Here is a 26,047-nt window from a genome sequence, read left to right on the forward strand (position 1 = left end):
AAGAGGCAGGCCAGGGAGGGTAGGAAAACAACGGTGGAACTAGTATGGAGGGGGGTGAAAACCAAAGTTTAACTCTGCCTATCCGAGAAGCCTGCAAGCTGTGTCTATCCAGTGTAAAAAATCATAACCCAGACGTTAAAAACAACTCTAGATAAGAAACATTCACATGGTGTAGAAAAGAAAGAAAGATGGCAATAGAAGTAGTCATAGTCAAGTAAGGGACTCTGGACTCCAAAAAGTGTCCAAAAACAAAAGCGTAAGTGATATTTTGAAAACTGCCCATTTTTTCAGTTTATAATATAAGGGATTCACTTCAGGTAGGGGAAAATCCTCTCCTTATTTTTCCAAGTCATGAGGAAACAGGAAAATGCTCTTTCAATGTCTCCCTTTATAAATATCTTACCTTCTATGTTGCTGGATTCCCGATAAAATCAATAGCATGGTTGCCACAAGGACGATGCAGAATATCACACCAAATATAATAATCCAGATGGGCACAGATGGGTCAGTAGGTGGTGCAAGAGTGGAAGGAATTCTTAAAAATTCCAGAGTCTGGTCATTCAAAAAGAAGGCATTGTTGATCCGGTTTCTATTCATCCTAAAATACAAGGATGATTAAAAACAAGAGAGAAGAAACATTAGAAACCAAAGGTAGAGCCCTGTGTCCCCGGGATTACCACCCCCTCTATAAACAGAGCATCTCCCCAGCAGAAGACTTCAGGTTGAACAGTCTGATGAGGGCAACCATGCTGTGGTTTTCTGCTCTAAGTGGTGGTGCTGGCTGCCAGAGAGGTGCTTGTCTATGCACCACTGCCCTCCATTGTCATGAATGTTCTAGAAGTCACGTGAAGTCCTGAGTTTTGAGCTCTGCCCACCACATTTTATTTCCTGAGAGGTAGCATCTAGCTTAAAATGAGGGAACTCTATTTAGGTGGCTGACATAAATACCAACAGCCTGAAAACACAAACTAATATGTAAAAAGTGGATGATAAACATAAGAATAAAGGAAATCAGGAGCAGAAAGAAAACATGAAGCCAGGAGGAGCTGCTAATCCATCAATTTGATCGTTTTTCTTTTTTTCCATTCAATTCAACAAACAATTGCTGAAAACGTACTAAGTACCAGATCCTCTGCTAGGTGCTACAGATACAAATGGTAAAAAAAAAAAAAAAAAAACAAAAAAAACAAGTAGCTTACAGCCTAGAACAACAGCCCACCAGTCCCTCCACAATCATAGTGCAGTACAAAAAGTTCTATGAAAGAGGTAAAAATAGGCACTGAGGGAATACAGCAGAGGTGTCATCATAGTAAGAAGTCAGTGCTGGTTTCCTAGGAAGACAAGTTTTGAGCTGTGCTTTGAGGGACAAGTAGGAATACTTCAGCCCCGAAGTACTCACTTCAGACCTGTAGTCGGCACGGGAACTGGAGACCCGGTATAGAGTATGATTTGTTTCGTCAACTGCAAGTAGTTCCATATGACTAAAGTAAATGGTGCTTTAGGAGCAAAAGTTTAGAAAAACACGAAGGTAAATGTATTACGTTCCCTGGGGGAAATCTGCATTTTGGGTGGTGGTAGCAGTCAGGGAGGGGTTGGTAGCAAAAACTTATTTCACTAAAACTAAATTTCTAGCTGGCATTTGCAAATTAGGTCAATTTCTTGGAGACACTGTATGGTCGTTTTTGAATTTACACTAAACGAGCTGATTTCAGCAACCTCTAGAGCAGAACTGAAAATCAGAATATGTGAAACTTAGGTGATGTCAAATTTTCTAGGAGCTGCATTAAAAATATAGTAATAGGCAAAACTGACTTTAATATAATATATATTTGCCCAATATATCCAAGAAAGTATGATTTCAATGTATAATCAAGAGTAAGTTGGTTCACATTTTATTCTGGGCACAGTCCTTGAAATTCAGTGTGTACTTGACAGAGCATATCTAATCTTGGATTAGAGACATTTTGAGGTCTTGGGAGCCACTTGTGGCTGCTGAGTTCTGTACTGGACAGTGCACATCTTGAACCTGAGAGTAATAGCTTCAGAATCTCTGCAGACCAGTACCAGGGTGTCAGGAAAGACCACCCTTAGTAAACGAAAGTCTACAGGGAGGCAAGATTACTCACATGAAGGAGAATCCTAGATAGGTAATCTGCAGCACAGGACAATCTCAGTGCAATTTTTATCAAATGATGGAATGGTTTCTTTTTTTGTAACCTAATTTCGATAATACAAAACTTTTCACAAAATGATGAGCCCCCTACCAACAGATAACAGTAAAATGAAAAGTTGCTCTGTGTTCTCATTCTGTCTACTTTGTTGCTTAGCAGTCAGGCTGATCAGAAGATCCAGTTCAATACACACTGTATCTCCATTTACCACTGAAATCCCCAATAGGCGTCGATCACCATGGATACTTTCTATTCAAAATTGGCATTGAATAAGGCCAGGTCCTCAAAACAGACCAAAAGCAGACATCTTGGAACTGATCTTTCATCCCCCACCTAATTCCATAGGTGTGGATACTCTAGTAGAGCAGGGGAAAAACAAATCACTGGATGCGAAGGCAGCATGCCTGTGTTCAAGTCGTCACTCTATTTTTCTCACAAGGTGACCTGGGAAAATCAGTTTATCTCCCTGAGCCTCAATTTTCTCATTTATAAAGCAGGGATAATAATAACTACTCAGAAATGACTGGTGTTGATACTAAAAGCCAAAGATGCATCAGAATATGCCGCATGAACCAGAAAATACTAAGCAAGCACTGGGTCGAACTAGTATCATTTTGCCCGATGACATAGATTCTTCAGCCTTGAAATTCCTATTAGCTGCTTCCAGGTACCATGTCCTTTCTTTTCACTCTGTCCTGCCCTCCTGGTATTGTTTCCTTTAATTTCATACACTCCTCATGAGCCCTATCCATACCCTGACATCAATTCCCATTCTACTGGCCATCATCCACCAAACAGCCCTTCCTACTGGGGCCTTTGAAACAGACATTTTGTTGGGAACATATTCATCTCCATCCTCCACCTTCAGCCTAAGCACTCACTCCTCCCCCCACAATAACTGAAGCCTGGTTTAAGCACAGTGCCCTCATTTTCCTTGTAGTCCTCCCTGATCACAGGGCTTGAATAAAATCCCCTTTCTCACAAAATACAGTATTCCTAATTTTACTCCCTAAGTAGTGGCTCTCAGCAGTATTCTTAGTGGCAAAGGTGCAGAAACAATTTAATTCAAACCTTCTTCTTAAACCATTTCCCACTGGTACAGAGCCGCAATGCCTTCACTTCAGCAAGGGAAACAGATGATGGCACAAAAACATTTGGCATTCCATTATACACATATTGCCTTAAATGGTAACATTTTACAAAGAGCAAATGAATTCTTTCACTAGATATAATGAGAAAAATGTGCATTTCAATAACCTGTAAATCCCTTTGTAAAGAGGGTGAACTTTGTTTCAATCTTTCTTTCTCAGGATAGAGATTATATTGGGAATTCATTCTCTAGCTGAGCCACAAGGGAAGCCCAAAGTCTTTGATAGTATTTATTTTTCATTTATATGAGAGTCAAGATTTTACCCTTCTTTCTCTAAAATTTAAAGCTAAGGACTATACATTAACTCAAGAAGGTAAATCCTTAGAAACCCAAGAAATTGTATATCTTTCTTGATTTCTAAATCAATTTGCCCAACACCAATCATGTGTGGGATCTGAAGTTCTGACACACATAAATTGCACACTAATTGAAATAAAAACTGCATCCTCTGATTCTGTGCAGAAAGGAATATATTTCACTTCTGAAAGTTTATTCTAATCCCAAGGAGAGGAGGAGGTGAAGTGTCAGGAAAAAAATGGGTAAAACTTCAAATGGGTGAAAAATATGACTGAGTGTCTGGCCAGTCTACCCTTCTGAACAATTTCCACCTTTTACTGTCTTTGAGTTATTTTTCAGATTTGTAAGTTGAGAAAACTAATATAATGTAAATGATTCTTGTCCACAGAAAATCAGGTGAATTGTGTCTGGTGGAGCACTGCCAATGGATAGACTGGCGGCTCTTTTAGTTAATAAACACCACAAATCTTCAATTCCTATATTTGCATGCTGCCTTGAAGTCTCCATTAAAATGGTTTTAATATCTTACTAGTTTCCTCATTAACTTATAAGATAATAAAATCTTTGATGAAAGTGAAAGTGAAAGTCACTCGGTGGTGTCAACTCTTTGTGACATCACGGATATACAGTCCATGGAATTCTCCAGGCCAAAATACTGGAATGGGTAGCCGCTGCCTTCTCAAGGGATCTTCCCAACCCAGGGATCTAACCCAGGTCTCCCACATTGCAGGTAGATTCTTTACCACCTGAGCCACCGGGAAAGCCCAAATTCTTTGATAGCATTTATTTTTCATTTATATAAGAGTCAAGATTTTACCTTTTTCTTACCCCAAAAAGTATGCTTTAAAGGTAAGGACTGTACATTAACTCAAGAAGGTAAGTCCTTAGAAACCCAAGAAATGTGAATATTTTTCTTGACTTCTAAATAAAAGTCAAAGGTATGACTTGCCCCTCGAAATGCTTTGCATTTAATCTACTCAACAACTCCCAGAGGAGAGTACCATAATTCTTTCTGTTTTATAGATGATAAGAGGAAAGCAAAAAGGGGGGAAGTAACTTGTCTGTATTCTAATAGCTACCAAGAGGCAAAACGACGACGATTCAAAACCTGAGCATTCAGGCTCAAGAATGCATGTGATGAACCATCACACAATAGCGCCTTTCAGGGTGTTCTTGCCAAAGGAAGACAGAACGAAACCACCTTAGCTAATGTTAACGCAGAGCTTCTCAACCACAGCACGACTGACACTGGGGGTTGAACAGTTCTTTGCTGGGAAGTGCTGTCCTGGGCACTGGAGGATGATAACTAGCATCCCGAACCTCTGCCCACTCCATGCTGGTGGCCTCTGGCCCACCACAGCAAAATCACTGACATCTTAATCAACAAATCATTGTGAAGCGGAGAGAGAAGTCTTCAAAATCTATGAAAACAGCTGAATTAATCAACAAGTTGATTTACCAGGAGAAGGTATACTTAGCAGTGATTACCTGATGGCTGACTGTACCTCAACAGCAGGAAGGGTGTGATTTCTTGAAGGATCAGTAACTACAAACCAGAACGACATCCGCTGTGTTACATTGCAAAGCAGGACGTGGGAAATTCTGCAGACGATGAGAAGAAAATAAAAACACATTATAAGCAAAAAACTACCAAATTGCATTGTAATTCCACTTCAGTGTTACAAGTACCTTAAGAGGTATCTAAGGTATGAATTAACTCATTTCTACTATTATGAAGACATGTCTCAATTAACAATAAAATAATATAGGAAATTTCCTTTATTTCAAAATCATAGGCTTGGGGATCATTCTTAAATAAGAAATTTAACCAAGAGTAAAACAAACCCAAAAACCAAAAGGAATGACTCAGTGGAAGGCGGCAGGAATTGCAACCTCCACCACCTGTTAGGTGACAGCATCCGTTTCCTCAACACTTGGCCTGGCCTCCCTAATTCTGAAGTCTTTTCTGTTTCCTCATCAAGATCTTTCTAGTGTCCTCCTCATTCAGCCTTCCACCTCTCAGAACCAGACAAATCTGCTGATCCACTACTTGCTGCCTCTCTTGGCCTCTGTCTCTGCCCCTCTCTCACTTCAGTATTGGGGTCGGCCCAGTAACAGATCTCTGGACTGAAGTGCTCTAATCTTTGCAAGCAGGCTTTGAACACTGTTTTTGTAGGTATCAGCTTCCAAGTGTAAACTGGAAATGTGCCTCACTCTACCCTGTATACCTGGATCATTTCTTCTTTCACAAGAAAGAAAGGGCATTGATCTATATATGAATGGATGAAATGTATGAAGGTAGAAAATTACAGGAGAGTGCACACTAAACCAATATTGTCTGGGTTAAGAAATGAATCCTGAATGACTTTCTCCAGTCCTTAAAAATAAAATTTCCAAAAGTGACATTAGCAACCATTTCCTCATAGCTCACTTGGTAAAGAATCCACCTGCAATGCAGGAGACCCCGGTTTGATTTCTGGGTTGGGCAGATCCGTGAGAAGGGATAGGCTACCCCCTCCAGTACTCTTGGGCTTCCCTGTGGCTCAGCTGGTAAAGAATCCACCTGCAAAGTGGGAGGCCTGGGTTTGATCCCTGGTTTGGGAACATCCCCTGGAGAAGGGAAAGTCTACCCATTGCAGTATTCTGGCCTGGATAATTCAATGGACTAAGTCCATGGGGTCTCAAAGAGTCAGACACAACTGAGTGACTTTCACTTTCACTAGAAGAAACACAGCCTCTGTGGATACAAGGAAATTCACTCCTTTCCCTTAAAGGAGCATTCAAGTGCACTGTGTTCATTTTTACATACTGAAAGAGAATGCCCTTCTGTCAATTTTCTGTAGTTTTCAAGACCTGGTACAGATTATGTCTTTGTTGCCTAAACTTGGTCTCTGTTCAACATTGCCGAACAGAAACACAGAGAGAGTTTTGGGTGAAGTATACAAGAGTAGCTTTTACTGCTTTGCCAGGCAAAGGGGGCCACAGTGGGCTAATGCCCTTAACATTGTGTGACCCACTCTGAACAGAGTAGTGAGGAGTTTTATAGTTTTCAAGGAGCAGGGCATGATCACCTCGTGAACAATTCTTGGATTGGTCGCATCAAGGTGAAGTTTCAAGCATCATTAGTTTTCAATTTCAACCAGTCTAGGATCTGCGTTCTTGTGGTCAGCAGTTTTCTTCAACTGGAGGGAGTTGTGCTCTTGCCAAGTCAGTCATTCAGTCATGTCTGATTCCGGGATCCCATGGACTGCAATCCATCATGCTCCTCTGTCCATGGGATTTCCCAGGCAAGAATGCTGGAGTGGTTTGCCATTCCCTTCTGCAGGGGACCTTCCCAATACAGGGATGGAACCTGGGTTTCCCGCATCTCCTACATTGGCAGGCAGAGTTGTTTTGTTTTGTTTTGTTTTACCACTGAGACCCTTAGGAAGCCTTGAGGGGTGGGGGGTCAGCCTCCTAGAAAAACAATTTAGGAATGTGTTTCAGGCCTTTATCTTTGTCTTTCAGGGAACTGGGAGTCAAGTGATCTGCTATATGGCCGAATTACAGTCTAAACTATTATCAGTTCCCTAGCCCCAAAGCTATTCTTTGTTTCTATATCTTCACATTGCCCAATCATTATCTTTTCAGTCACTGTTTTACTTCAAAAGACAAGAATACAAAAACTTGTACACTGTTTCATTTTTGTCCCTTCAAATATAAAGCACAAAGATTTCAGGCACTCCTAGGCTGATCTGCCCAGAGCCAAGATCCAGAGCCTGCAGTGGACCCTTGGAGGAACCACTCTGCTCAGAGGGCAGGGGCAGCCACTGAGGTCCTGCGTCCGGGGGCACAGTCCTAGCGTGCGCACGACCCCGAACCCAGGGGACCCCGAGGTGCCAGCACCACATGCGCCAGCCTGTAGCCCGATGCCAACGGTTGCCTGAGCCTCTTGCGCTTCACGTCTGCTGACCTCGGACTCCTAGAAGACAAAGCAGCTCGAAGATCCGACCCCGCCGCTTGGCCAGCATGGGCAGCTTCCTGAGCAGGTACCTGGGCTGGTGGCTGGGCACAGACAAGGCCGCGCAGCCTGGGTTCCCAGGGCCCTCTCACCTCCCGCTGGGCCAGGGCCCAGGCCAAGTCCTGTTGGTCCGCCGTGCGCCCCGGGGCCGCAGCAGCCGGCTCCGGGGCAACTCGCCCACCTTGTACCGTAGTCCGACCTGCAGGGCCTTGGTGTACCAGGCCTGGAGGCCCTTTCCCAGCTGGCTGCTCCTCCACCACTTCAAGGGGCTGCGCTTTTCCCGCCATCGCAAGACTTCCAGGAAGACTCGCCTGCGGAACCGCCGGAACCGCCGCCACCGCCGCAGCAGACGGAGCCTGGTGACCGTCCAGATCACCCTCCCTGAGCGCACGGGCAGCGTGTACACGTGTCTGCCCCGCCCGGTGTCTGCCCAGCCCGGAGCAACCGGACCTCTGTGCCAGTGAGACCAGACTGAGACCACTCACTCGAAAGGAGCTTTGATGAGCCTCGCTTATTTTTGACTGTTCTGAGATCAAGAGAAGGAGGCAGAGCTTGGAGTCCAGGCTGTCGGCTAATGGAGTGGTCCCTGCCTTTGTGCCCAAGCCAGGGCCTCTGAGAAGCAGCTTCTGCTCCGGGTGCATCAGCGTCTGAGAACCAGACTTCTGGCCCTGCCTGAGCCTTCCCTGCCTGCAGCCCACCCTGCTCCAAGGCCAGCACCCCTACTCGCCTACTCCCCCCATCTGCCACCCCCAACCCCCAGGGCAGAGTCACAGAGCCTCCCTGCAGAGATGGGAGTAGACCAGCACTCTGTCCTGGGCCTCCTGCAGCCTGATGTCCCCCCTCGTGTCCAGAGAGTCAGGGACCGGACACCACCTCCCCATGAAACTCCCACCCACAGTTCTTTTTACCCAGCTGAGCCCTGCCCTACCCCTGCCTGAGTCACATATATGCCAAGCCACCTCCCTCCACCCCAGCCAGCACACCAGCCCAGCCCCCGAGCCACCCCGCCACCCTGCAGAGCCCACACTGAGGGGGCACCGCTAATTCCCAAGCCTTCACTCCTTCCTGCCTTTTCCCCCAAGAAGACCCTTCTCAGGAAGGTGAGCTTTTCCCTCTATAACCTTTATAGAGCTTAAAGGTTGTTCTTCTTTTACATAATAATAAAAAGTTTCATTATTACTATGGGGATTGTCATTGTCTTCCTTTCAAAGATTCAAATATTAGGATTTTATCCACAGTATGTTTTCTCCACCTTGGCTCTGTTGGGCCAGACAATTCTCTGTGGGGTGCAGACCTCGGCATCACAGGGTTTTAGCAGAAACCCTGGTTTCTCCCCTCTGGGTATTCCTGGTGGCTCAGTTGGTAAAGAATCTGCCTGCAATGTGGGAGACCTGGGTTCAATTCCTGAGTTCAAAAGATCCGCTGGAGAAAGGAACAGCTACCCACTCCAGTATTCTGGCCTGGAGAATTTCATGGACAGAGGAGCCTGGCAGGCTACAGTCCATGCGGTCGCGAGGAGTTGGACACGACTGAGCGACTTTCACTCACTCTCTGGTACCTCTCCTCTAGGTGACAGCACATAACCTCCTTTGAAAATCACACCTGTCTCCAGTCACTGCCAGATGTTGCCGGGGGAGGAGGAGAGGGGGGTCGGTGCAGAATGACACTGGTGGAGAATCACTGAGGGACAGTGACCTCTGCTGGCAGGAACTGTCAAGCCTGGTCTCCCAACACATGCCATTTTCAAAAACACAGAGATGAACAAAATGAAATGGCGTGTGCTGGACAATAACATATCCCCCAACTTGTAGAATACTTGGGGTGCTAATGACTCATGTATTGGGCCTTATTAACAGGAGACCCCGGTTCGTTTCCTGGGTTGGGAAGATCCCCAGGAGAAGGGAGGAGCTACCCACTCCAGTATTCCTGGTTGCTTAGAAGGTAAAGAATCCGCCTGCAATGCACGGGACCTGGGTTCAATGCCTGAATTGGGAAGATCCCCTGGAGGAAGGCATGGCAACCCACTGCAGATTTCTTGCCTGGAGATTCCCATGGACAGAGGAGGCTGGCAGGCTACAGTCCACGGGGTCCCAGAGAATTGGACATGACTGAGCGACTTTCACTCACTCTCTGGTACCTCTCCTCTAGGTGACAGCACATAACCTACTTTGAAAGTCTCCAGTCACTGCCAGATGTTGCCGGTGGGGTGGGGGGATGGTGCACAATGACACTGGTGGAGAATCACTGAGGGACAGTGACCTCTGCTGGCAGGAACTGTCAAGCCTGGTCTCCCAACACATGCCATTTTCAAAGACACAGAGCTGAACAAAATGAAATGGTTATGTGCTGGCCAATAACATATCCCCCAATTTGTAGAATGCTTGCAATGCGAATGACTCATGTATTGGGCCTTATTAACAGGAGACCCCGGTTCGATTCCTGGGTCGGCAGGATGCTCTGGAGAAGGGATAGGCTACCCACTCCAGTATTCTTTGGCTTCTCTGGTGGCTCAGACAGTAAAGCAACCACTTGCAATGCAGGGGACCTGGGTTCAATCCCTGGATTGGGAAGATCCCCTGGAGGAAGACATGGCAACCCAGTCTAGATTTCTTGCCTGAGAATCCCCATGGACAGAGGAGCCTGGCGGGTGACAGTCCATGCAGTGGCAAAGAGTCGGACACAACTAAGCACACAGCACATAACAATCAGACAATGCAATTTTTAAAAAGGAGCTCTTCATTTAACATCTTCAGGTTGGCAAACTCAAAAAGGTGACTAATATCAAATGCTGGACAGGATGCAGAGAATTGGAATCTCAAGCAGTGCTGTGGGCATCAATGGGTCCAGCCCTTCTGAAGCAGCATTTGGAAGTTTTTCCTTGAACACAGTGGGGCCACCAGAAACACTCTTCCACCCACTCACATCCCCCCCACAGACACACACAGATGGTGAGGTGGTTCCTGCCAGCCCCCTTAGTCAGCGGAGAGAACTGAAAGAACCTAAACGTCCAATAAAGAGGAAGGGATAAAGTCAATATGGTATTGCTACCAAGGGACGACTATTCCACAGATTTAAGGCAGGAAAGAGCCCAGGGGTTCCTCCACGGCTGGGTTTGGGCCACATAATTTTGTGCTGTGCACGCCCTGTGGGTTGCAGGACGTTGAGCAGCAAAGGCCTCTATGGCCTAGGTATCAGCAGGACATCCTCCAGTAATAACAATCAAACATGTCTCCAGACATTGCCAAACATTCCCTGAAGGACAGAAATGACCCCTAGTTGAAAACTACTGAGCTAGAGTTACATTTTTTTTTAAACAACTCAAAAATATCCTGTCCAATGAAAAAGGTGGGAGTGGCATATTATGGGTGGCACAGCCATTCCTATCCATTAAGTAAAAACAAAGTAACAAGCTGGCATAATAGAGAAGGCCAGAACCAAGCAAGGGGTCAATTGGACACTTTGCTTGGATTGTTCCATCTGAAGCATCTTTAAATCTGTTCAAATATGAATTTCAAACTATTCCCCTTCAGAGAGTTGGAAGATAGCTATAAAGAGCAAAGTCCCTTCTCCCTCCCATTGAGTGTGTTTTCTAAGAGGGCAGAGACAGAAGGTAAGCACATAAATAAATGTGCACACTGGTAGGCGAGGAGGCATGCTATGAAAAGAAGCAAGGCAGGAGAAGGGATGCACACGACTCCATCCACCCCCTGGGGCCACGAACGCTGCCTCTGTCCCCATCACCAGGAAACTCCACTGTCCCGTCCCATGCATTCCAATTCTTCACTCAGAGTTTCCACCAGACGCAACTCAGGCTGTTACACAGCACCTCAACAAATACAAGGAAAAGCTCTTATCTACTTAGAGATAAAGATTTCCGGATCATTAAAATTGTTTCTATACTTGTTAAAGGCAACATTTTCAATGGTGACAGTTACTGTTACACAGCAAATGTCTTGGGCTGAAACTCAATAAATCACGCTTTTATTTTGAAGTTTACTACCTGCCCTTTGCTAGACTTGAGACAAGGCATTTCACTCTGCATCACCTACTAGAAAGGGACTGGGCCCTTTGTGCATCAGTGAGGGTGTCGTTGGCATTTTGAGGGGAAAATTCCTCCTGATGTGAGGCTCTCCTGAGCTCAGCACCGCATTGGTTATCTCTCCTCTCTCCACCGGCTCAATGCCAGGGCATCTCCAGATCAGCATGCCCCCAGGACATACTGCATTTCCATGCGCCACCTGGAGGTGCTATCTGGATGTAGTGTGTACCATATGCAGGTGAGAGACACTAAGAAATTGCTTCTCAAGTGCCAAGGTCATGAAAAACAAAGCAAGTTGCAGATGGTGTCCTAGAATGGATCCGACTAAAAAGGGGTGCTCTTGGAACAGAAAAAAAAGGACACAGGTTTTTAAAAAGGGAAATTTAAAAATTCCATAGTTTAATACTATTGAATTCATGTTAATTTCTTAATTTTCATATATCTGTCATGGTGATTTAACCCATTAGGAAACAGGTCTAGAGCAGAGTTTCTTTCTCATCCTCAGTACTGTTAACATTTTAAGCTAAATAACTCTTGCCAGTAGCATATCAAACTGTGAAAACCAAAATGCTCGAGACATTTCCACATATCCTTGGGAGCAATGGAAGGATGAAGTCCCCCCAGGTGGAGGGCCCCTGGTACACAGGAGTTCGGTATTATTTTTCAACTCTTTTCTAAGTATATATATAGATAGAGATATCTTTGTCAAATTTACACAAACACATACACATATTCAGAGAAACAGAGGAAAAAATTACACATATTCATAGAAACAGAGGAACAAAGCAGTGATTTTTAAAGTTACCTGGGCATACTAAAATGATCTCTAAGCATAAAAGGCAGCAATGGAAAAGTAACAGTTCTTACTGGCTTCATTGATAACCACATAACCGATACAAATGTACTTTGAAAATAAGCTGAATTCAACCGAAAGATATTGAGTTCATCCATATGAGAGTGGCTGTAATAATTACACAAAAAATTTTAAGTAGTTTCTTTATATACTCAAATTGACCAAGTATTCATTAGGATATCTCCCATTCTACTATGTCTTAAGAAGCATCATTTCTCGAAAGTTGATATGACCAAAAAGGTGATTAGTTTAACTACTTTGGGTCTTCCTCAATAGAATAGTAAGTATCCCTCCTCCATGATGGTTTGGCCAAAAAAAGTAAGCCTAAGGTTTTAAGCAAACACACCAGTAAGCTTGTGCTCTACAAATTACAACTGCAGAAATAGACAGAATTGCAGAGATGTGTTTCCATTTTCTTCTGACTGAAGCAGTTGACCTGGGATGGAGTAAGCCTACTTGCTAGAGTAGCAACGTTGTGGAGAAAGGGCCAGGGGAAAGCACACCCCTGCTTCTGGAGGCAGCTGCAAAGCAGAGGCTGCACGTGAAGATGGAGACGCCCCAGTGGGCTGGGGTTGCCTCCTGGTTTGGAAGATCCTTTGAGAAATTAACCACTGTCTTGGTTCCCACAGGGGTAAGACACTGAAGTCCAACACGAGCTAAAACACAGGCAGGGAGAGCTCCTTCTACCGTGACCATCCCCACTACGTTCCCCGGGGGAGTATCTGCCCAGGGCAGTGGAGTGCAACAAGAGGGAGAAACGGGGGGTCAGACACCATCTTCTTATGTCCACTGTAGCCCAGGAGATGGGCCCCTGGGTTAAGAGCCAGATGTTAAGCATGCTTCATTCACTCACAGATGCTCACTAAGAGCTAACAATGACTGGCCACTATGGTTAGCGGGGGTTGGGAGAAGACCTCAACTGCAAGGGCATTTAGGGCTATTAAGACTCTTGGAGAGGGTGAGATGTATGCAGAGAATAACATGGAAACTTATATTACCATATGTAAAATAGGTCAATTCAGTTCACTTCAGTCGCTCGGTCCTGTCTGACTCTATGATACCCCATGGACCACAGCCTGTCAGGCTTCCCTGTCCATCACCAGCTTCCGGAGCTTCCTCAAACTCAGTCCATCGAGTCAGTGATGCCATCCAACTATCTCTCGTCCTCTGTTCTCCCCTTCTCCTCCTGCCTTCAATCTTTCCCAGCATCAGGGTCTTTTCCAATGAGTCAGCTCTTTGCATCAGGTGGCCAAAGTATTGGAGCTTCAGCTTCAGCATCAGTCCTTCCAATGAATATTCAGGACTGATTGGTTTGATTTCCTTGCAGTCCAAGGGACTCTCAAGAGTCTTCTCCAACACCACAGTTCAAAAGCATCAATTCTTCGGCGCTCAGCTTTCTTCACAGTCCAACTCTCACATCCGTACATGACTACTGGAAAAACCATAGCTTTGACTAGATGGACTTTGTTGGCAAAGTAATGTCTCTGCTTTTTACTATTCTGTCTTGGTTGGTCATAGCTTTTCTTCCAAGGAACAAACGTCTTTTAATTTCATGGCTGCAGTCACCATCTCCAGTGATTCTGGAGCCCAAGAAAATAAAGTCTGTCACTGTTTCCATTGTTTCTCCATCTATTTGGCATGGAGGGATGGGACTGGATGCCATGATCTTAGTTTTTTGAATGTTCAGTTTTAAGCCAGCTTTAAGCCAGTACAATAGGTAGCCAATGGGAATTTGCTGTATGACTCGGGGGAATTATGAACTCAGACAGGAGCTCAGTATCAACCTAGATGGGTGGGGTGGGGAGGAGGATGGAGGGAGGTTCCAGTGGGAGGTGGCATGTGTATACTTATGCCTGATTCACGTTGAGGTTTGACAGAAAACAACTAAGTTCTGTAAAGCAATTATCCTTCAATTTAAAAATACATACATTTATTTTAAAAAAAGACTCTTGAAGATCAAGTTCATAGTGTGAGCCTAACAAAAGATTAAATCCAACATGGAAGCCAAAACTCCCAAGTTGCCAGAATCTGCCCACAGGCTCCATGCTCCATCTGAGAATTGACCCAGGATTGTGGGGAGAACAGGACTTCTGAATTCCATGTTGCTTGTCGACAGTCTTTGTCAGGAGAGGTTCTAATTGTTACCCACAGGAGAATTTCATAGACTAAGCTTTGAACACCATTTTCAATTTTATCAGCTGACATCCCCTGGGAGCCTATCAAGCACTCTGTCCATCAGCAACACAAGATTTCTCCTGGCCTGGGGCCTGAGGCCAAGTCTGTATTCCCAAAGAGCCGTCCATGTGGACACTCAGGGACTGTGAAATGAATGGATGGATGGATGGATGAACTAACAGAATGGAGAAATGAGCTCCATCGTTTTTATTCACTGTTTCTACAATATCCCAAAAAGAGAGGAACAGAGAAACTAAGTTGGGGGTAGCATAGCAATAATAGAAAAGGAATCAAGGAAAGGAGGGAGATTTCTTTCCCAAACCTTTGTTCCCCAGTCACAAATATTCAGACAGCATAACACAGAGGACTCCCTACTATACGAAGACTCCTGAATATCATGCAGACAGAAATAGCCAAGAGGAAGTGTACATGTAAACAAAGTTGGTGCTAAAGTAAGTAACATGAAGACTGATTTACAGATTTCAATAGATAATTCACTTAGCGACCAAAAGATGCAAATTCCTTCCATTTATACGTCATACATCCAACCAGCATGACTTCTTCCACAGCCTTTCTTCCCAAAGTGACCAGAGTGAATGTCCTCTAGGGTTTGCGTGAAATGAAAAATCAGCCAACAGCACTTACTGAACTAAACGTGTCTTTTAAAGCATGTTTTGATGTAATAAACTGAAATGCCTAAGTTTTTAAAAGTTCTCATCACGACAAATACAATCTTATTACAATACATGGTGACAGATGTTATTCACACTTATTGTGGTGATCATTTCACAATACACACAAATATCAAGTCATTATGTTTTACACTTGCAGCTCACACAATGGGCTCTATTACAGTTCAATAAAAACAAACACAGAGCGAAACTGCACTAGCACAGCTACATGGAAAACACACATTTTCAAGATCTGTAAATAGACATGGGTCTGATGGAATCCTCTCTATTCACTTGAATAATAATTTTGTCAAACTGTGTCAGAAACAGCAATACTTAGACATAAACAATTGCTTCTGTCAGCAAACCACTAAAAAGATAGAACTGTCCGCTCCCTTTCCTAAAGCGTGGGGAGCCCTGGACTGAAGGGAACTGTCTAAGAAGTGGCTCCACTGCCACTTCTCACCAGTGGCACCAGACAGGGCCAACTGGGCTGAGAAGAATCAGGCTCTTGTTTCTTGAAATCAAAGGACTAAATAGGAGCCGGGCTGCTCTTTTACAAGCACAAGACCGTTAATCCCCTTACCATGGATACAAGAGCATGTTGTTCCTCCTTAGATCACAAGGCTTATCCCTGAATAGTTAGACAGAGGGAGAAGTTCATTCCGTGCCCTGCATCATTTTACTCAGAAAGAGAACACCGTGCTTGAGTTACACTTCTTCTCTGCTAAAAATGATAAATCATCCGATAAAAACAGTATTTGAGTAAAGGAGGCAGATAAATTTCTCAGTTGACCTGGAAAATGGACTACAAGTTCAGCATAATTTCCTGAGATAATACTTTCAACATTTAAAACTTCCTGTGAAAATCTTTTCAAAAATCTGGACCAAACTTTACAACAAAACCTTGAAAACACCTGTTTACTATTTTCAAAGTCCCAAGAAAACTGAATGTAACCTGATCCAATAAAAGCAGAACTTTCTTCCACTTAGTCTTTTACTTGAATCATCCCCCCCTACTGTTAAGAAAACTCGTGGAAGAGCAAGAAAAGCACCTGATATCAAGATCTGCCAGTAATGATTTCAGAAGAATTGGTTCTGTCACATTTCATTCATCTTCCATGTGTGCCTGGGCCAGCTTCTCGCGAATGTCCTCTGTGGGACCTGGATTTACCCATCACTGAGGTCTCAGGGCCTATGTGGCAGCCTACACAGCAGGCTTCCGATAGTGGCTACCCGTTTCTCTGGCTCCCACCCAGCAGTGCGGCACATGCAGCCTCAGGAGAGCCCAGTGAAGAAGTCTTCTGCTTCTCACACCACTGCCTTGGGTGCTCTGTCAGCTCTCTCTCTCCTTCACTCCTGCAGCGTCTGGAGGGACTGATGGAGCTGGCGTGGCATTTCTGGGTGTTGAAGAGCTCAGGCCAGTCTCATCAAAACCTAGATCAACTGTCTTCGCGCCTCTGACACTCAGCTTCCCTCCCCACTGGGCTGGCCTGTGCAGGATGCATTCTGCCCTCCAGGCTCCACTCCTCCTGCCCATAGCCCCTGACCTCCCCCGACTCCTGCTCACTGAGGGATGGAAAAGGGACAGGGGAGGGGGCGGGGATCTGCAGGAGAGGACGAGGCCAGCTTCGGTTCCCCAGGTGGGCTCCCCGTGTGCCCCTGCCTGCTGGTGGCCTCATCATGGCGGGCCCTCCTGTCCCCCCGGAGTGCGCTTGGGGCCTTCGGAGAAGGTGTGGTGATCTCTGCACTGGCCCTTCCCCTGGCACAGACGATGGCTTCCACCTCGCCCTGCCTGCCCACTCTCCGCCTTCCCTGGGCCCTGCACTTGGATCTTGGGCCCCACAGGCCCGTCCAGCTCCCTTCAGTGGCCTCCACTTGGCCCCAGCAGCCATCCGAAGGCAGACTGCTGGCAAAGCTGTTCTCGCTCATGCAGGCTCGAGCTGCCTTTGCCTTCAGCTTTCTCCAGCTGAGAGGCAGGTGCCAGTCTCTATTCCACCCGCAGGATGGTCTCAGCGCCTGGACACACTCTCATGGTGTCCGGAGCTCTAGGCGCTGCTACTCTGGTGCTACTCCTCGGCACGTGTGCAAATCGGGGAACGACGTGCCCATCTCTCCTCTCACCGACGACTCCTCTCTCTACTGGCGGCTCTGTGTGACCTGGGGTGGGCAGGGGAGCAGGCAAGTTTGGCACCAGTGTGGCCTGGGCACCAGCTCCTCACATGGGCCCAGCTGTCAGCTCCCTGTGGGCTGCAAGTGCAGACTGCTGCCAGCCAGCCCACCCGTCCTCCGGGGAGGGTGGTGGAGGTGCCCCGCCCCTTCTCTGCAGGCCCACACCTCTGCCTTTGAGACCCCTGACCTTCTCTTCCACTGCCTGCGTGGGGTCATGCTGACTGGACGTAAGTCCCACATGGAGGCAGCCAGGACCTCACTCTAGAAGGAACACCCTCCTGCAGAGTCCAGCCAGGTTCTACTGGGACAAGGGTAGGCCGCTCGTAGGTTCCCAAATATGCAGAGGAGACAATAACCCTGTGTCATGGAGGTGATCATGCTTGATAGAAGAGATACTCTAATTAGGACTGGGGAAAAGCTGGGATGAAATTGAGAGCCTTCATTGCTCTGTTTATTACTTTACTATCTTTAGTGAATTACTCATTGCATTTTTCCTTCCAGCACACCTCAGCATCTCTCAATTTTCTGTGGTATCCATACAATAAGCATTGAGGCAAAAATCCACATCAATCAACAGCAAATGTCCAAGATCTGGATCCCTGAAGCTATCCTGGAAAGGAATATTGGTTACTTTTTTCTTGTTAGGGTTGCTGTAACAAATATTGGAAACTGGGTGGCTTCAATAGAATTGTATTTTCTCTCACTTCTGAAGGCTAGAAGTCCAAGATTAGCCTGTGATTGATTTCTTAGCCAGGACTGATTTCTTAAGGCCTCCTTCTTTGACCTGTGGATGGCTATCTTCTCCTTCTGTTTTCACCTGGTCTTTCCTCTCTGCAAGTCTTTGTTCTAATCTCTTTTTATAAGGACACCATTCATATTGGTGTCCTATAGTACCTTACATTGATTACCTCTGTAAAGACCATGTCTCTAAATACAGTTACATTATGAGGTACTGGGCATTAGGAAGTTCATCATATGAATTTTGATGAGACACAATTCATCCCATAACAGCTACCCTCCAGAATTCATTCTGTTCCACATTGATACCAAAAGACCACTGAAAGGCAGAAGACTTAAAACCGAAACCAGTTGCCAAACTACTGGTGTCTTCCACTCACCTACTGCATCATATGGTCCCCTTTCCCACAGGGGACACCTGCTAATGTAAAGATGCAGCCACTTTTAGGGCAGCACACGTAGAATCGGGCCCAGCACCTGTACTGCATCTTAAACACAACCCCATTCATTAGGCAGCCCTCATCACTCAGCCTTCTGACAGCAGTATTGTGGGGACTCAAGATGCCTGGTAAATTGGGAAAACTCAGCAGTGGCCACAGGACTGGAAAAGTCAGTTTTCATTTCAATTCCAAAGAAAGGCAATGCCAAAGAATGCTCAAACTACCACACAATTGCACTCATCTCACATGCTAGTAAAGTAATGCTCAAAATTCTCAAAGCCAGCCTTCAGCAATACGTGAACTGTGAACTTCCTGATGTCCAAGCTGGTTTTAGAAAAGGCAGAGGAACCAGAGATCAAATTGCCAACATCCGCTGGATCATGGAAAAAGCAAGAGAGTTCCAGAAAAACATCTATTTCTGCTTTATTGACTATGCCAAAGCCTTTGACTGTGTGGATCACAATCAACTGTGGAAAATTCTGAAAGAGATGGGAATACCAGACCACCTGACCTGCCTCCTGAGAAACCTGTATACAGATCAGGAAGCAACAGTTAGAACTGGACATGGAACAAGAGACTGGTTCCAAATAGGAAAAGGAGTACGTCAAGGCTGTATATTGTCACCCTGCTTATTTAACTTATATGCAGAGTATATCATGAGAAACGCTGGACTGGAAGAAACACAAGCTGGAATCGAGATTGCCGGGAGAAATATCAATAACCTCAGATATGCAGATGACACCACCCTTATGGCAGAAAGTGAAGAGGAACTAAAAAGCCTCCTGATGAAAGTGAAAGAGGAGAGTGAAAAAGTTGGCCTAAAGCTCAACATTCAGAAAACGAAGATCATGGCATCTGGCCCCATCACTTCATGGGAAATGGATGGGGAAACAGTGTCAGACTTTATTTTTTTGGGCTCTAAAATCACTGCAGATGGTGACTGCAGCCATGAAATTAAAAGATGCTTACTCCTTGGAAGAAAAGTTATGACCAACCTAGATAGTATGTTCAAAAGCAGAGACATTGCCGACTAAGGTCTGTCTAGTCAAGGCTATGGTTTTTCCTGTGGTCATGTATGGATGTTGGACTGTGAAGAAGGCTGAGCGCCGAAGAATTGATGCTTTTGAACTGTGGTGTTGGAGAAGACTCTTGAGAGTCCCTTGGACTGCAAGGAGATCCAACCTGGGATTTCTTTGGAAGGAATGATGCTAAAGCTGAAACTCCAGTACTTTGGCCACCTCATGTGAAGAGTTGACTCATTGGAAAAGACTCTGATGCTGAGCGGGATTGGGGGCAGGAGGAGAAGGGGACGACAGAGGATGAGATGGCTGGATGGCATCACTGACTCAATGGACATGAGTCTGAGTGAACTCCGGGAGTTGGTGATGAACAGGGAGGCCTGGCATGCTGCAATTCATGGGGTCGCAGAGAGCTGGACACGACTGAGTGACTGAACTGAACTGAAGCTGCCTGGCAGGGAGTGCAGCCCATCTCTCCATCCAGGGTGTCCTGCCAAGGGCTATTTCCTCCTGCCTTGAACATTTTTCCGCTTGCATGTTCCTTTTTGTTAATCCAGTCTTAGCTTAAATGGCATCTCTTCAGGGAGTCCTTCTCCTGATTACTCAACATAAGGAAGTCCTCACCCTGTCTGATTGTTATCAAGGTAGTCAGTTCTTTTACTTCAGAATACATGTTTAACCACCAGTCTCTCTGTTGGTCTACAGACAGCATGAAGAGCATTTCCTAAGGACGCTCAGTAGATAACCATGTTAACCAATTTGGTTTGGGCAATTTGGGATATCTTAGGCCTAGCAACAGCTTTCAGAAATGTCACTTGTGACCTGCAACTTATTGCTGCTTTTTCATGTAATTTTACACAAGTACTGATACTGAAGCTGAAACTACAATACTTTGGCCACCTAATGCGAAGAGCTGACTCATTTGAAAAGACCCTGATGCTGGGAAAGATTGAAGGCAGGGAAGAAGAGGACGACAGAGGATGAGATGGTTGGATGGCATCACCAACTCGATGGACATGAGTTTGAGTAAACTCCGGGAGTTGGTGATGGACAGGGAAGCCTGGTATGCTGCAGTCCATGCGGTCTCAGAGAGTCAGACATGACTAAGCGACTGAACTGAACTGAAAGGTATAAGTATGTAAACAGTAGTTGCTCCAGGGAATGATCTAAGGGGACTTTAAAGTGAAAGTGAAGTCGCTCAGTTGTGTCCTACTCTTTGTGACCCCATGGACCATAGCCTATCAGGCTCCTCTGTCCATGGAATTTTCCAAGCAAGAGTGCTGGAGTGGATTGCCATTTCCTTCTCTAGGCGATCTTCCCAACCCAGGAATCAAACCCGGGTCTCCCGCATTGCATGCAGACACTATACCATCTGAGCCACCAGGGAAGCCCAAAATTGTGTACAGATTGATTGAAAGTGAAAAGTGAAGTCGCTCAATCGTGTCTGACTCTTTGCGACCCCGGACTGTAGCCCACCAGGTTCCTCTGTCCATGGGATTTCCCAGGCAAGAATACTGGAGTGGGTTGCCATTTCCTTCTTCAGAGGATTTTCCTGACCCAGGGATCGAACCCAGGTCTCTGGCATTGTGGGCAGACGCTTTACCGTCTGAGACTTTAGCCTATGATAATTTCTATCAGTACCTCTCTCACAGCCACTCTATATAAACATAAGGTCTCAGTGCAAGGGGAGCTCACTGTCAAAATGCAATTTCAACACAAGTCCCTTATAGCCTCCCTACCCATCAGCAGACAAACTGTTAAGCCATCACTGGGTCTGAGGTATTCTTATTGACCGAAAACCAGAGGGAACACCTTGGATGTCAGTAACGGCTGTTTTGCTCAAAGTCTGGGTTTTTTAAACTAATGTACATTGCAGTTAGACAACTCTCTGAGCATGATGAAGGAAGAACTGGCTTTGGATAGGCTTCCTTGTATATCCATGATAACTTTACACAACAAAAGAATGAGGTGTTGAAATAAAAATAAAATCTAAATCTTCATGACAGAAAATTCAAGTCTAACACAGAATGAAGTCAGCAGGAAGAGATAGCATGAGGGACCAGGGAGCTTCTTCACTTGGTTTACTGATCATTCTGATGCAAATGCAGGTGAGTTAGGAGAGGTCATCAAAGATGATATTTCACCAAATCCATTACTTGATTCCTGTCATGGATGATGGGGAAGGGGAAGGAGAAGAAGAAGATGATGATGATCAAGAGGAAAAGGATTGGAAGATATTGATGAAGAAGAGTATGAGGATGAAGTGATGAAGATGATAATGAGAGGGAGGAAGAAGAAGATGAAGGAAAAGATGACTAATGTAACACTGATGAATGCCAACCTTCCTTTTTTAATTTTCTCCAGTCCCTGGGGGCAAGTTGCAGTCTTTTTTTTCCTCTCCCCTTGTGCTCAGTTTCCCGTTTTAGAGCTCTCTTTTGTCCTTTAAGGCCTTCCCTGGTGGCTCAGAGAGTAAAGCATTCACCTCCAATGCGGGAGACCTGGGTTTGATCCCTGGGTCAGGAAGATCCCCTGGACAAGGGAATGGCAACCCACTCCAGTATGCTTGCCTTGAGAATCCCATGGACAGAAGAACCTGGCAGGCTACAGTCCCAGGGGGTCACAAAGAGTTGGACATGACTGAGTGACTAACACTTTCATTTCACTTTCTCCTTTATATCATTCAGTTCAGTTCAGTTCAGTTGCTCAGTCATGTCTAACTCTTTGTGACCCCATGAATCGCAGTGTGCCAGGCCTCCCTGTCCATCACCAACTCCTGGAGTTCACTCAAACTCATGTCCATTGAGTCAGTGATGCCATCCAGCCATCTCATCTTCGGTTGTCCCCTTCTCCTTCTGCCCCCAATCCCTCCCAGCATCAGAGTCTTTTCCAATGAGTCAACTCTTCGCATGAGCTGGCCAAAGTATTGGAGTTTCAGCTTTAGAATCAGTCCTTCCAATGAACACCCAGGACTGATCTCCTTAGGATGGACTGGTTGGATCTCCTTGCAGTCAAGGGACTCTCAAGAGTCTTCTCCAACACCACAGTTCAAAAGCATCAATTCTTCGGTGCTCAGCTTTCTTCACAGTCCTACTGGAAAACCCATAGCCTTGACTAGACGGACCTTTGTTGGAAAGTAATGTCTCTGCTTTATAATATGCTATCTAGGTTGGTCATAACTTTCCTTCCAAGGAGTAAGCATCTTTTAATTTCTTGGCTGCAATCACCATCTGCAGTGATTTTGGAGCCCAAAATAATAAAGTCTGACACTGCTTCCACTGTTTCCCCATCTACTTCCCATGAAGTGATTGGACCAGATGCTATGATCTTAGTTTTCTGAATGTTGAGCTTTAAGCCAACTTTTTCACTCTCCTCTTGCACTTTCATCAAAAGGCTCTTCAGCTCTTCAGTTTCTGCCATAGGGTGGTGTCATCTGCATATCTGAGGTTATTGATATTTCTCCCGGCAATCTTGATTCCAGCTTGTGCTTCTTCCAGCCCAGCGTTTCTCATGATGTACTCTGCATATAAGTTAAATAAGCAGGGTGACAATATACAGCCTTGACGTACTCCTTTTCCTATTTGGAACCAGTCTGTTGTTCCATGTCCAATTCTAACTGTTGCTTCCTGACCTGTATATAGGTTTTTCAAGAGGCAGGTCAGGTGGTCTGGTATTCCCATCTCTTTCAGAATTTTCCACAGTTGATTGTGATCCACACAGTCAAAGGCTTTGGCAGTCAATAAAGCAGAAATAGATGTTTTTCTGGAACTCTCTTGCTTTTCCATGATTCAGCGGATGTTGGCAATTTGATCTCTGGTTCCTGATTTTCTAAATCCAGCTTGAACATCTGGAAGTTCACGGTTCACGTATTGCTGAAGCCTGGATTGGAGAATTTTGAGCATTCCTTTACTAGCGTGTGAGATGAGTGCAATTGTGCGGTAGTTTGAGCATTCTTTGGCATTTCCTTTCTTTGGGATTGGAATGAAAACTGACCTTTTCCAGTCCTGTGGCCACTGCTGAGTTTTCCAAATTTGCTGGCATATTGAGTGTAGCACTTTCACAGCATTATCTTTCAAGATTTGAAATAGCTCAACTGGAATTTCATCACCTTTGTTCGTAGTGATGCTTTCTAAGGCCCACTTGACGTCACATTCCAGGATGTCTGGCTCTAGGTGAGTGATCACACCATCATGATTATCTGGGTCGTGAAGATCTTTTTTGTACAGTTTTTCTGTGTATTCTTGCCACCTCTTCTTAATATCTTCTGCTTCTGTTAAGTCTATACCATTTCTGTCCTTTATTGAGCCCATTTTTGCATGAAATGTTCCCTTGGTATCTCTAATTTTCTTGAAGAGATCTCTAGTCTTTCCCGTTCTGTTGTTTTCCTCTATTTCTTTGCATTGATCACTGAGGAAGGCTTTCTTATCCCTCCTTGCTATTCTTTGGAACTCTGCATTCAGATGCTTATATCTTTCCCTTTCTCCTTTGCTTTTCACTTCTCTTCTTTTCACAGCTATTTGTAAGGCCTCCTCAGACAGCCATTTTACTTTTATGCATTTTTTCCCATGGGGATGGTCTTGATCCCTGTCTCCTGTACAATGTCACGAACCTCTGTCCATAGTTCATCATGCACTCTATCAGATCTAGTCCCTTAAATCTATTTCTCACTTCCACTGTATAATCATAAGTGATTTGATTTAGGTCATGCCTGAATGGTCTAGCGGTTTTCCCTACTTTCTTCAATTTAAGTCTGAATTTGGCAATAAGGAGTTCATGGATCTGAGCCACAGTCAGCTCCTGGTCTTGTTTTTGCTGACTGTATAGAGCTTCTCCATCTTTGGCTGCAAAGAATATAATCAATCTGATTTTGGTGTTGACCATCTGGTGATGTCCATGTGTAGAATCTTCTCTTGTGTTGTTGGAAGAGGGTGTTTGCTACGACTGGTGCTTTCTCTTGGCAAAACTCTATTAGCCTTTGCCCCACTTCATTCCGTACTCCAAGGCCAAATTTGCCTGTTACTCCATGAATGGCTGCGATGGACCATGCAGAAGTGCATGGGCTGGGACGGACCGTGCAGAAGTGTGGCCGAGAGGAGTTCCCCCTCACCCAAGTTCAGGGGCAGCAGCTGAGAGGAGCTTCCCCACGCCTGAGGTCAGGGGCGATGGCTGAGAGGAATAACCCCACGTCTGAGGTCAGGGGTGGCGGCTGTGAGGAGCTACCCCACGCCTGAGGTCAGGGGCGGTGGATGAGAGGAGCAACCCCACGTTCAAGGTCAGGAGGGGCAGCTATGAGGAGATACCCCTTGTCCAAGGTAAGGAACAGTGGCTGCACTTTGCTGGAGTAGCCGTGAAGAGATACCCTACATCCAAGGTAAGAGAAACTCAAATAAGATGGGAAGTGTTGTGAGAGGGCATCAGAGGACAGACACACTGAAACCATACTCACAGAAAACTAGTCAATCTGATCACATGGACCACAGCCTTGTCTAACTCAATGAAACTAAGCCATGCCCTGTGGGGCCACCCAAGACGGACAGGTCATGGTGGAGAGGTCTGACAGAATGTGGTCCACTGGAGAAGGGAATGGCAAACCACTTCAGTATTCTTGCCTTGAGAACCCCATGAACAGTATGAAAAGGCAAAAAGATACGATACTGAAAGAGGAACTCCCCAGGTCAGTAGGTGCCCAATATGCTACTGGAGATCAGTGGAGAAATAACTCCAGAAAGAATCAAGGGATGGAACCAAAGCAAAAACAACACCCAGTTGTGGATGTGACTGGTGATAGAAGCAAGGTCCGATGCTGTAAAGAGCAATATTGCATAGGAACCTGGAATGTTAGGTCCATGAATCAAGGCAAATTGGAAGTGGTCAAACAAGAGATGGCAAGAGTGAATGTCGACATTCTAGGAATCAGCAAACTAAAATGGACTGGAATGGGTGAATTTAACTCAGATGACCACTGTATCTATTATTGTGGGCAGGAATCCCTTAGAAGAAATGGAGTAGCCATCATGGTCAACAAGAGAGTCCAAAATGCAGTACTTGGATACAATCTTAAAAATGACAGAATGATCTCTGTTTGTCTCCAAGGCAAACCATTCAATGTCACGGTAATCCAAGTCTATGCCCAACCAGTAATGCTGAAGAAGCTGAAGTTGAATGGTTTTATGAAGACCTACAAGACCTTTTAGAACTAACACCCAAAAAAAGATGTCTTTTTCATTATACAGGACTGGAATGCAAAAGTAGGAAGTCAAGAAACTCCTTTATGCCATGGTTCATAACTTATTTTGGTGGAAAGACTTTGAGCAGAACTCAGTGG

The 26,047-nt window shown here is 45.2% G+C and overlaps 1 long non-coding RNA gene across 1 annotated transcript in view; it reads right to left on the reverse strand.

Moving 5' to 3' along the window:
* Positions 1–372: 372 nt before the first annotated feature.
* Positions 373–26,047, reverse strand: part of LOC114111343 (uncharacterized) — an 82,087-nt gene continuing 56,412 nt past the window's right edge. The window contains exons 2-3 of the long non-coding RNA XR_009598911.1: positions 5,107–5,220; positions 373–598 (exon numbers count right to left, since the gene is read on the reverse strand). This is a non-coding gene — a long non-coding RNA (uncharacterized LOC114111343). The remainder of the gene's footprint in view (positions 599–5,106; positions 5,221–26,047) is intronic.

This window comes from Ovis aries, chromosome X (genome assembly GCF_016772045.2).
Source record: "Ovis aries strain OAR_USU_Benz2616 breed Rambouillet chromosome X, ARS-UI_Ramb_v3.0, whole genome shotgun sequence".
NCBI classification, from domain to species: Eukaryota; Metazoa; Chordata; class Mammalia; order Artiodactyla; family Bovidae; genus Ovis; species Ovis aries.